The sequence below is a fragment of the Pristiophorus japonicus genome, chromosome 9 (assembly GCF_044704955.1).
Source record: "Pristiophorus japonicus isolate sPriJap1 chromosome 9, sPriJap1.hap1, whole genome shotgun sequence".
Lineage (NCBI taxonomy): Eukaryota > Metazoa > Chordata > Chondrichthyes > Pristiophoridae > Pristiophorus > Pristiophorus japonicus.
Window position 1 is genome coordinate 154,133,208 of NC_091985.1, and position 8,594 is coordinate 154,141,801.

General features: G+C 43.8%; 1 pseudogene; it reads right to left on the reverse strand.

Annotated features, from left to right (window-relative positions):
* Positions 1-2,572: 2,572 nt before the first annotated feature.
* Positions 2,573-2,811, reverse strand: LOC139274311 (U2 spliceosomal RNA; annotated as a pseudogene).
* Between the last annotated feature and the right edge of the window lie 5,783 nt (positions 2,812-8,594).

Below are 8,594 nucleotides of genomic sequence, written 5' to 3' on the forward strand. Positions count from 1 at the left end.
GTTGATTCCAGAGATGAGGGGGTTGACTTATGAAGATAGGTTGAGTAGGTTAGGCCTATATATATTGGAGTTCAGAAGAATGAGAGGTGATCTTATCGAAACATATAAGATAATGAGGGGGCTCAACAAGGTGGATGCAGAGAGGATATTTCCACTCATAGGGGAAACAAACTAGGAGACATAGTCTCAGAATAAGGGACGACCCATTTAAAACTGAGATGAGGAGGAATTTCTTCTCTCAGAGGGTTGTAAATCTGTGGAATTCTCTGCCCCAGAGAGCTGTGGAGGCTGGGTCATTGAATACATTTAAGGTGGAGATAGACAGATTTTTGAGCGATAAGGGAATAAAGGGTTATGGGGAGTAGGCAGGGAAGTGGAGCTGATTACATGATCAAATCAGCCATGATCTTATTAAATGGCGGAGCAGGCTCGAGGGGCCAGGTGGCCTACTCCTGCTCCTATTTCTTATGTTCTTATGAAGCTATTCCAATATATTACAGCCTAGATATTGGATATGGATCAAAAATGGGCAGAGTCATGGGCCAGCACAATTTGCCTGCGCCCATTCAAAGTGGTGCAGGCAGCACGCAAAGGTTGTGTGGCCTGCTCATTAAAATGATTGGAGCGCTGATCTCAGCGTTAAACATGCTCCTGATTGGTTTAGTGCTCAATGGGGATGCGGGGGCGGGTGCAGTCTAATGGAAAATAAAGTTTGGCCTAGGCTCTCTGCATTACTTCAAGGGGAGATGCTTAGTTGCAGAAGCACTTCATTGTCATTGCAGAGCTCGCCATGGCACAGCAACCAAGGAAGTGAGCAAGATTGTTTTCAGATGCTGTACTGGAGGCCTTGGTCCTAGCGGTGCAGCAAAGACAGGCTGTCCTGCACCCGCAGGGGGAGGCAGGAGGTCATCCATGGCCATTTGCAGAAGGTTATGGGAGGAGATAGCTACCTTGGTCACGGCGACCAATGTGGTCCCAATCTGGATCCAGTGCCGAAAATAGTTTAATGATCAGGTCAAGGTGAGTGAAGGCTTCAGAAAATGTCCTCTCCCACCATCTGTACAACAAGCCTCATTCACTGCTCAATACACCACACCCCCATCACTCACCTCCCAACAATCTCTACCTATCACCACTCACGTTACAATCCTGGCTTTACTTACCCTCACAACCTTACCACTACTGCAACATTCATACTCATATCTCACACCTTGCACACACTGTCAGTTATTCAACTATGGAAGGCACATCACCCAAACACATTGCACCACACTCACTGACACACTCTCTTTCCTCTTGCAGGCAATGGCAGCTCATAACAGGAGGGAGTAGCGGCAGTCAGGAGATGGACAAGCTGCAATAGAGAAACTGATCGACCTGGAGGAATCGGTGCTTGAAATTATTGAAGGGGCAGTGACAGAATCTGTGGCCAATGGAGCAGTTGAAGCCATTTCTGATGGTGATGGTATGGCCATACCTTTTCCTTCTTCTCACATCCCACTTTCCCCTCATCCCGCAATCTCTGTTCACTTACAAGCTGCTGATGGTGTATGTATGGACATCTTGCTTTTCCCGCTCTCCCCTCACCACCACCCGACTCTTGTGCCTTTCTGCTTTCAGATGCTCAAGAACTGCCATCAGACCAGCCTGTCCCTCATGTTCAGCAATCTGAAGGAGAAGATGAACAAGAGGAGACACTGGCTCTCCATTTGACACTCGCAGACACCAGCTCAGAAAATGGCACTGTGCAGTATTTAGAGGGTAATACAGAGGAGGGATCTTCATATGGTGAGTCACCAAGCACGAGTGTGCTGCAGCCAGGCCAGGGGAAAGGGTAGCTTGGGTGCCAACTCCCCGGAGGGCGAGTTCATCCACGAATTCTGCTGTACAAGATCAGATGATAACCTCGATGGGGCGGCCTTCAGAATAAGGGTGATGGGCATGCATATAGAAATACTTGGTACAATGGCAAGCCTGCCAGCAAGCCTGTTGTCCGTGTCAAGGAGCATGGAGGAGTCTGGCTCCAACATTGCACAGGGCTTTGCAAAGAGCTTAGAGACCATGATTTCCAGGATGGAAATGATGGACAACTCCGATGACGTTACAATCTGCTTCATTTCCATTTCTCTAGCGAGCACTGGCAACGGCAACAGTGCTGTCCTGCCGAAAATGACGGCCGCTGCAGAACCCGCCGGAAATGGACGGAAGCAAATCGGCTGCCCATTTTTCATCAAAACAGTGCTTAACAGCCCGTGCTAAACCCTCAAATTTCTAGACCTATGTGTGAATGTTTATTGAAATGTCTCTATAAACCCCCACTGTCTGAAGCTGATGTGGTATTTGGGAAACATCCTTTCTCCAGCCAGTTTGTCTACATCTACTTCATGTTCCTAGAAACAGGGTAAACTTTGTGTAGATTTAATCCCTTGTGAACAGGATTTACTTTAATTTTTTTTTTTTTTTGAAATTCGTAGCCAATCGTTCCAATTCTTTGTCAAATCACAAACGCCAGAGGTCACCTTGCACACGCCAAGGATCACTCTGCGCCAATGCTCTTAGCCAAAAGGCCTAGAACCACTGCACCGTTCCTGGAAGTACTGCAATACCAGGTTCGTGCCATGGAGGTGGATGGGTCAGGTCCCCCACACACCTCCGTGGAGGTGGATGGGTCAAGCCACCCCACCCACCTCCTGTTTCCAAAAAAGCAAGCATATACCTTCCTGATCCAGGGAGAACCACCCGGAGGTCATGGTGGCTACTCCCCTGTCAGGTCAGTTACGCATGATCTTAGCCAAAAGGCCGAGAAGCGGTTTACTTTAATAGCACCATCTTAATATAGGGTAATCCAAAGTCTCACCTGCGGCAAAGTCAAAGTCAAAGAATCTTAAAACGTGACAACAACATTAAGGAGTACAGACCATTCACAACAGATAGAGGAGACAGAGAGAAGATGGGACACTTGGGAGGTAAAAGGCGTTAATCTTATGGGAGGTAGTAAGCTACAAAATGAATCTTTCTGGTTAGACATTTCAATTGAGAAAATTCCCATCTACCTATAGAGGTATGCTGTAGGTTACCAGGTCAATCTTAGTTATGAGGACAGATTGGATAGGCTGGGTTTGTTCTCAATGGAACAGAGGAGGTGGAGAGGAGATCTCAATGAGGTGTACAAAATATTGAGAGGCCTGGACATAGTGGATAGTAAGGCTCTATTTCCGTTGGTGGAGGGTTCTATTATGAGAGGGTATAGTTTTAAGATGGTTGGTGGAAGGTTTAGAGGGGATTTGAGGGGGGGGTGGTTTCTTTATGCAGAGGGTTGTGGGGATCTGGAACTCGCTGCCTGGAAGAGTGGTGGACGCAGAAACCCTCACCACTTTTAAGTGATGGTTGGATGGGTACTTGAAGTGCAGTAACCTGCAGGGTTATGGACCTAGAGATAATTGGGATTAGATTGGATGATCTTTTGCTGGACGGAGCAGATATAATGGTAAGTACTGCAGGGAATAGAATACGGCCAGGGCGATCTCCTGGACTAGTTTCGATCAACTGGATGGGTCGGAGAGGAACTTTCCCATATTTTTTCTCCCTAAATTGGCCTGGGTTTTTATCTGGTTTTTGCCTCTCCCAGGAGATCACATGGCTCCAGTTGGGGTTGAGTGTAGAATGTTTCAGTATAAGGGGTGTTGCAGTTGTGTGAGGCGGACTGGTTGGGCTGGGTGCTCTTTGCCTTTCCGTCATTGTTCATAGGTTTATATGTAACCTTTAGGGCTGCTGACCGAGAACCGTGCAGCTCTTTGTCGGCTGGCGCGGACACTATGGGCCGAAATGGCCTCCTTCTGCGCTATAAATTTCTATGTTTCTATGTCAATATAAAAAGACCAATTTGCTCTATGAAGAGCTAGGAAGGCTATGTTATTTTAATGAGCGATTTCAATCAACTTACTATAAACCGGGAAAACTACAACAATTTAGAGTCAGGGTTGGTAAATGCAATGCATGACTGTTTTATATTAATGGGACCACCAAGGCAATGCTCATCTTGGTCTGTATTTATTAATGACCCAGAAAATGTACATGAAATGAAAGTCAGAAAACAACCACAGAATGATCAAATTTAACACGATCAGAAGTCAAGAATATCTAAGATTAACAATCGGTATAACTTTTAAGGGATAACTTCAAAGAAATAAGAGGCAACTAAAGCAAATAGATTGGGGGAGAATGTTCAGCAACACGTCAGTAGAAAACAAGTGGAACACCTTTAAGGTATAATGTTAAGCATGCAGGATAAGTACATACTAAAAATGAACAGGCTCACAAAATAAACATGAGCCCAAATAGATTAATAAACAAATTAAAAGTGAGATAAAGGGGAAAAATTACCTCTACATGTTCTGCAGCCAGAAAGGGAAAGGGGTGTACTGGGATGCAAGGAAAGAAATGCAAAAACATGCTCAAAAAAATGAACAAATTGGCCAATACACCCAGAAAAAGCAGCTGAGACTAAACATAAAAGTAAGAAAGAAAAGAAAGACTTGCATTTATATAACGCCTTTCACAACCACCTGACGTCTCAAAGTGCTTTACAGCCAATGAAGTACTTTTGGAGTGTAGTCACTGTTGTAATGTGGGAAACGCAGCAGCCAATTTGTGCGCAGCAAACTCCCACAAACAGCAATGTGATACACACCAGATAATCTGTTTTTGTTATGTTGATTGGGCAGTGAGAGACGAGGTGGAGATAGTAAAACTGAGGCTGAGCACAAAATAGTAATTATTCTGAATTATTATTTTATCCAAGTAGTTACAAGGGAAAACCTGAGCAATGTGCCCTCCTCAAGCAAAAGTGATTGGAGCAGAATTTGCCATTGGTATGACAGCCTACTCTCAGAGTATGCCGTCATACCGCTTTTGAAATTGACAGCAAGTTCGGGATTTCTGCATGCGCTAAATCCCGAACTTGCGATCTGTTAAGTTCGGACTTGACAGATCATCCACTGCGACTGTGAAATCCTATTGCTGGTGCAGAGCCCACCAACTGCCCTGCAATTACGCAGGAAAATTTTCCGGCTGGTGCAAATAGGCGTAGGAACCTGTTTGTACAATGCAAGGGGTGGATAGTTGTCCGTACTGTTTTAATATTCAACATAGCTTTGTATTGTCATACAAACACTGCCATTATTTTGCACTGTTTTCACTCTGCTATCCATCACTCTGATTACAAAATAATCCCAGCCACCAGACTTTTTGCATAATAAAGTAATTGGATATTGTTGAAACAAGATTTGCTAGCTAATATTTCTTTGCTGTGCCTCCTTTTCAATAATTGTTGTTTGTATTCATTTCACTCTATGTAAGTAAAACTTGTCAGATCCTCAAAAAGGGATCCATGGTTATTTTACAAAAAATATTCCTTGCCAGTTTAGCTTGAGTGTTATAATGATTATCATTATTATTTATAGTCATCAATTCAAATCAATATTCACACCATTTAATTTAAAATTTTATTGATGTCGGTCATCGGCGATTTCTATTTCCTGATTGGTGCACCGCCCCATATGATCCCAGGTAAGCCCCTGGGATCCATAGGCCACTACACTGTGCACAACTCCGTAACGAAACAACGCAAGTTTTTGAAGGAGGGGCCTTGCATCAGGTAAGTGCAGATTTCTTTCAGAGGTCAGCGGTGAACGTACCGGTAATTGCAGGGCCAATGACTTGGATATATATGACGTGCAAGTCCTAGAAATGCGAAAAGGGCTCGAAACAAATAATTCACCAATGGTATGTATGCCAGAATGCTGAGAGAGTAGGGGAGATTTGGGAAGGACTGCCCGTCGTTGTTGAGGACTCCAGAGAGATACTAGAAGATTGCAAACAGTTTAACACGGTGCCCATATCAAACAGGGTGACAAAACAGACACATGCAATTAGAATCTTACATTGGTTCTGTGTAAAATAATGAACTTAATTATCAGGAGTAAAGTTGAAGATCATTTCTGCAACAAAACCCAGTAAACAGCAGTAGGCACTGATTCAGAAGAGGAAGATCCTGCCTGACCAATTTCTTTGGCTTATCTGAGGAAATAACATGCCAATTGTACTTTGGAAAACACCATATGCAATGGTGTTCTTTGACATCCAAAAGGCTTTTGACAAAGTTTCACTTAAAGGTTTATTAGTCAAACTCAAACCTGTGGGAATTCAAGGTAAACCATTGGAACAGTTAAGAAACTGAATGAAGTAAAAGGGGTCAGAGGGTCTAGTAAGAAGGAGGAATGAGGGAAATCCTTATTAGTCAGGAAATTGTGTTGGGGAAATTGATGGGATTGAAGGCCGACAAATCCCCAGGGCCTGATGGATTGCATCCCAAAGTACTTAAGGAGGTGGCCTTGGAAATAGCGGATGCATTGACAGACATTTTCCAACATTCCATAGACTCTGGATCAGTCCCTATGGAGTGGAGGGTAGCCAATGTAACCCCACTTTTTAAAAAAGAAGGGGGAGACAAAACAGGGAATTATAGACCGGTCAGCCTGACATCGGTAGTGGGTAAAATGATAGAATCAATTATTAAGGATGTCATAGCAGCGCATTTGGAAAGAGGTGACATGATAGCTCCAAGTTAGCATGGATTTGTGAAAGGGAAATCATGCTTGACAAATCTTATGGAATTTTTTGAGGATGTTTCCAGTAGAGTGGACAAGGGACAAACAGTTGATGTGGTGTATTTGGACTTTCAGAAGGCTTTCGACAAGGTCCCACACAAGAGATTAATGTGCAAAGTTAAAGCACATGGGATTGGGGGTAGTGTGCTGACATGGATTGAGAACTGGTTGTCAGACAGGAAGCAACGAGTAGGAGTAAATGGGTACTTTTCAGAATGGCAGGCAGTGACTAGTGGGGTACCGCAAGGTTCTGTGCTGGGGCCCCAGCTGTTTACATTGTACATTAATGATTTAGACGAGGGGATTAAATGTAGTATCTCCAAATTTGCGGATGACACTAAGTTGGGTGGCAGTGTGAGCTGCGAGGAGGATGCTATGAGGCTGCAGAGTGACTTGGATAAGTTAGGTGAGTGGGCAAATGCATGGCAGATGAAGTATAATGTGGATAAATGTGAGGTTATCCACTTTGGTGATAAAAACAGAGAGACAGACTATTATCTGAATGGTGACAGATTAGAAAAAGGGGAGGTGCAACGAGACCTGGGTGTCATGGTACATCAGTCATTGAAGGTTGACATGCAGGTACAGCAGGCGATTAAGAAAGCAAATGGCATGTTGGCCTTCATAGCGAGGGGATTTGAGTACAGGGGCAGGGAGGTGTTACTAAAGCTGTACAGGGCCTTGGTGAGGCCACACCTGGAGTATTGTGTACAGTTTTGGTCTCCTAACTTGAGGAAGGATATTCTTGCTATTGAGGGAGTGTAGCGAAGGTTTACCAGACTGATTCCCGGGATGGCGGGACTGACATATCAAGAAAGACTGGATCAACTGGGCTTGTATTCACTGGAGTTCAGAAGAATGAGGGGATCCCATAGAAACATTTAAAATTCTGATGGGTTTAGACAGGTTAGATGCAGGAAGAATGTTCCCAATGTTGGGGAAGTCCAGAACCAGGGGGGTCACAGTCTAAGGATAAGGGGTAAGCCATTTAGGACCGAGATGAGGAGAAACTTCTTCACCCAGAGAGTGGTGAACCTGTGGAATTCTCTACCACAGAATGTTGTTGAGGCCAATTCACTAAATATATTCAAAAAGGAGTTAGATGTAGTCCTTACTACTCGGGGGATCAAGGGGTATAGTGAGAAAGCAGGAATGGGATACTGAAGTTGCATGTTCAGCCATGAACTCATTGAATGGCGGTGCAGGCTCAAAGGGCCAAATGGCCTACTCCTGCACCTATTTTCTATGTTTCTATGTTTCTTATGTGTAGTAAAAAATGGGTACTCATCAGAAGAGTTGTGGGGGTGGGGGTGGGGGAAGAGAAGTATTGAATGGGGTGCCTCCGAAGTCAGTGTTTCTAATTTACATAAACGATCTGAATTAAGAAACTGAATACAAAGTGGTCACATTTTTAGAAGGAGTAGTGGAATCAGAAGAGGCAGATCTGAAATTACAGAATAAGTTGGAAAAAAAGTACATGACTGAGCAGAACAATGCCAGATGAAATTTAATGCAGACAAGTGTAAGGTGCTGTATACAGGGAAGAAAATTGGTGGCACGTGTACTGTGTGATTGATGTTAAAATAGCTATGGATGAAACTGAAAGGGTACTAGAAATGTTTGTACACTCAGTGCTAAACATATCCAACCACTGCAAGGCAGCATCAACAAAGCCAGTACAATATTGAACCACATAGCCAAAACAACTGAATAAAAGTGGGTTATCAACCTGAAACATTAACTCGGTTTCTCTTTCCACAGATGCTGTCTGACCTGCAGAGTATTTCCAGCATTTTCTATTTTTATTTCAGATTTACAGCATCTGCAATATTTTGCTTTTGTGTTAAACTTTATAGTGGTTTGGTCTGACCGCATCTTGACTGCTGTGTCCAGTTCTGGTGACCAAGAAACAACATTTATGTGTTG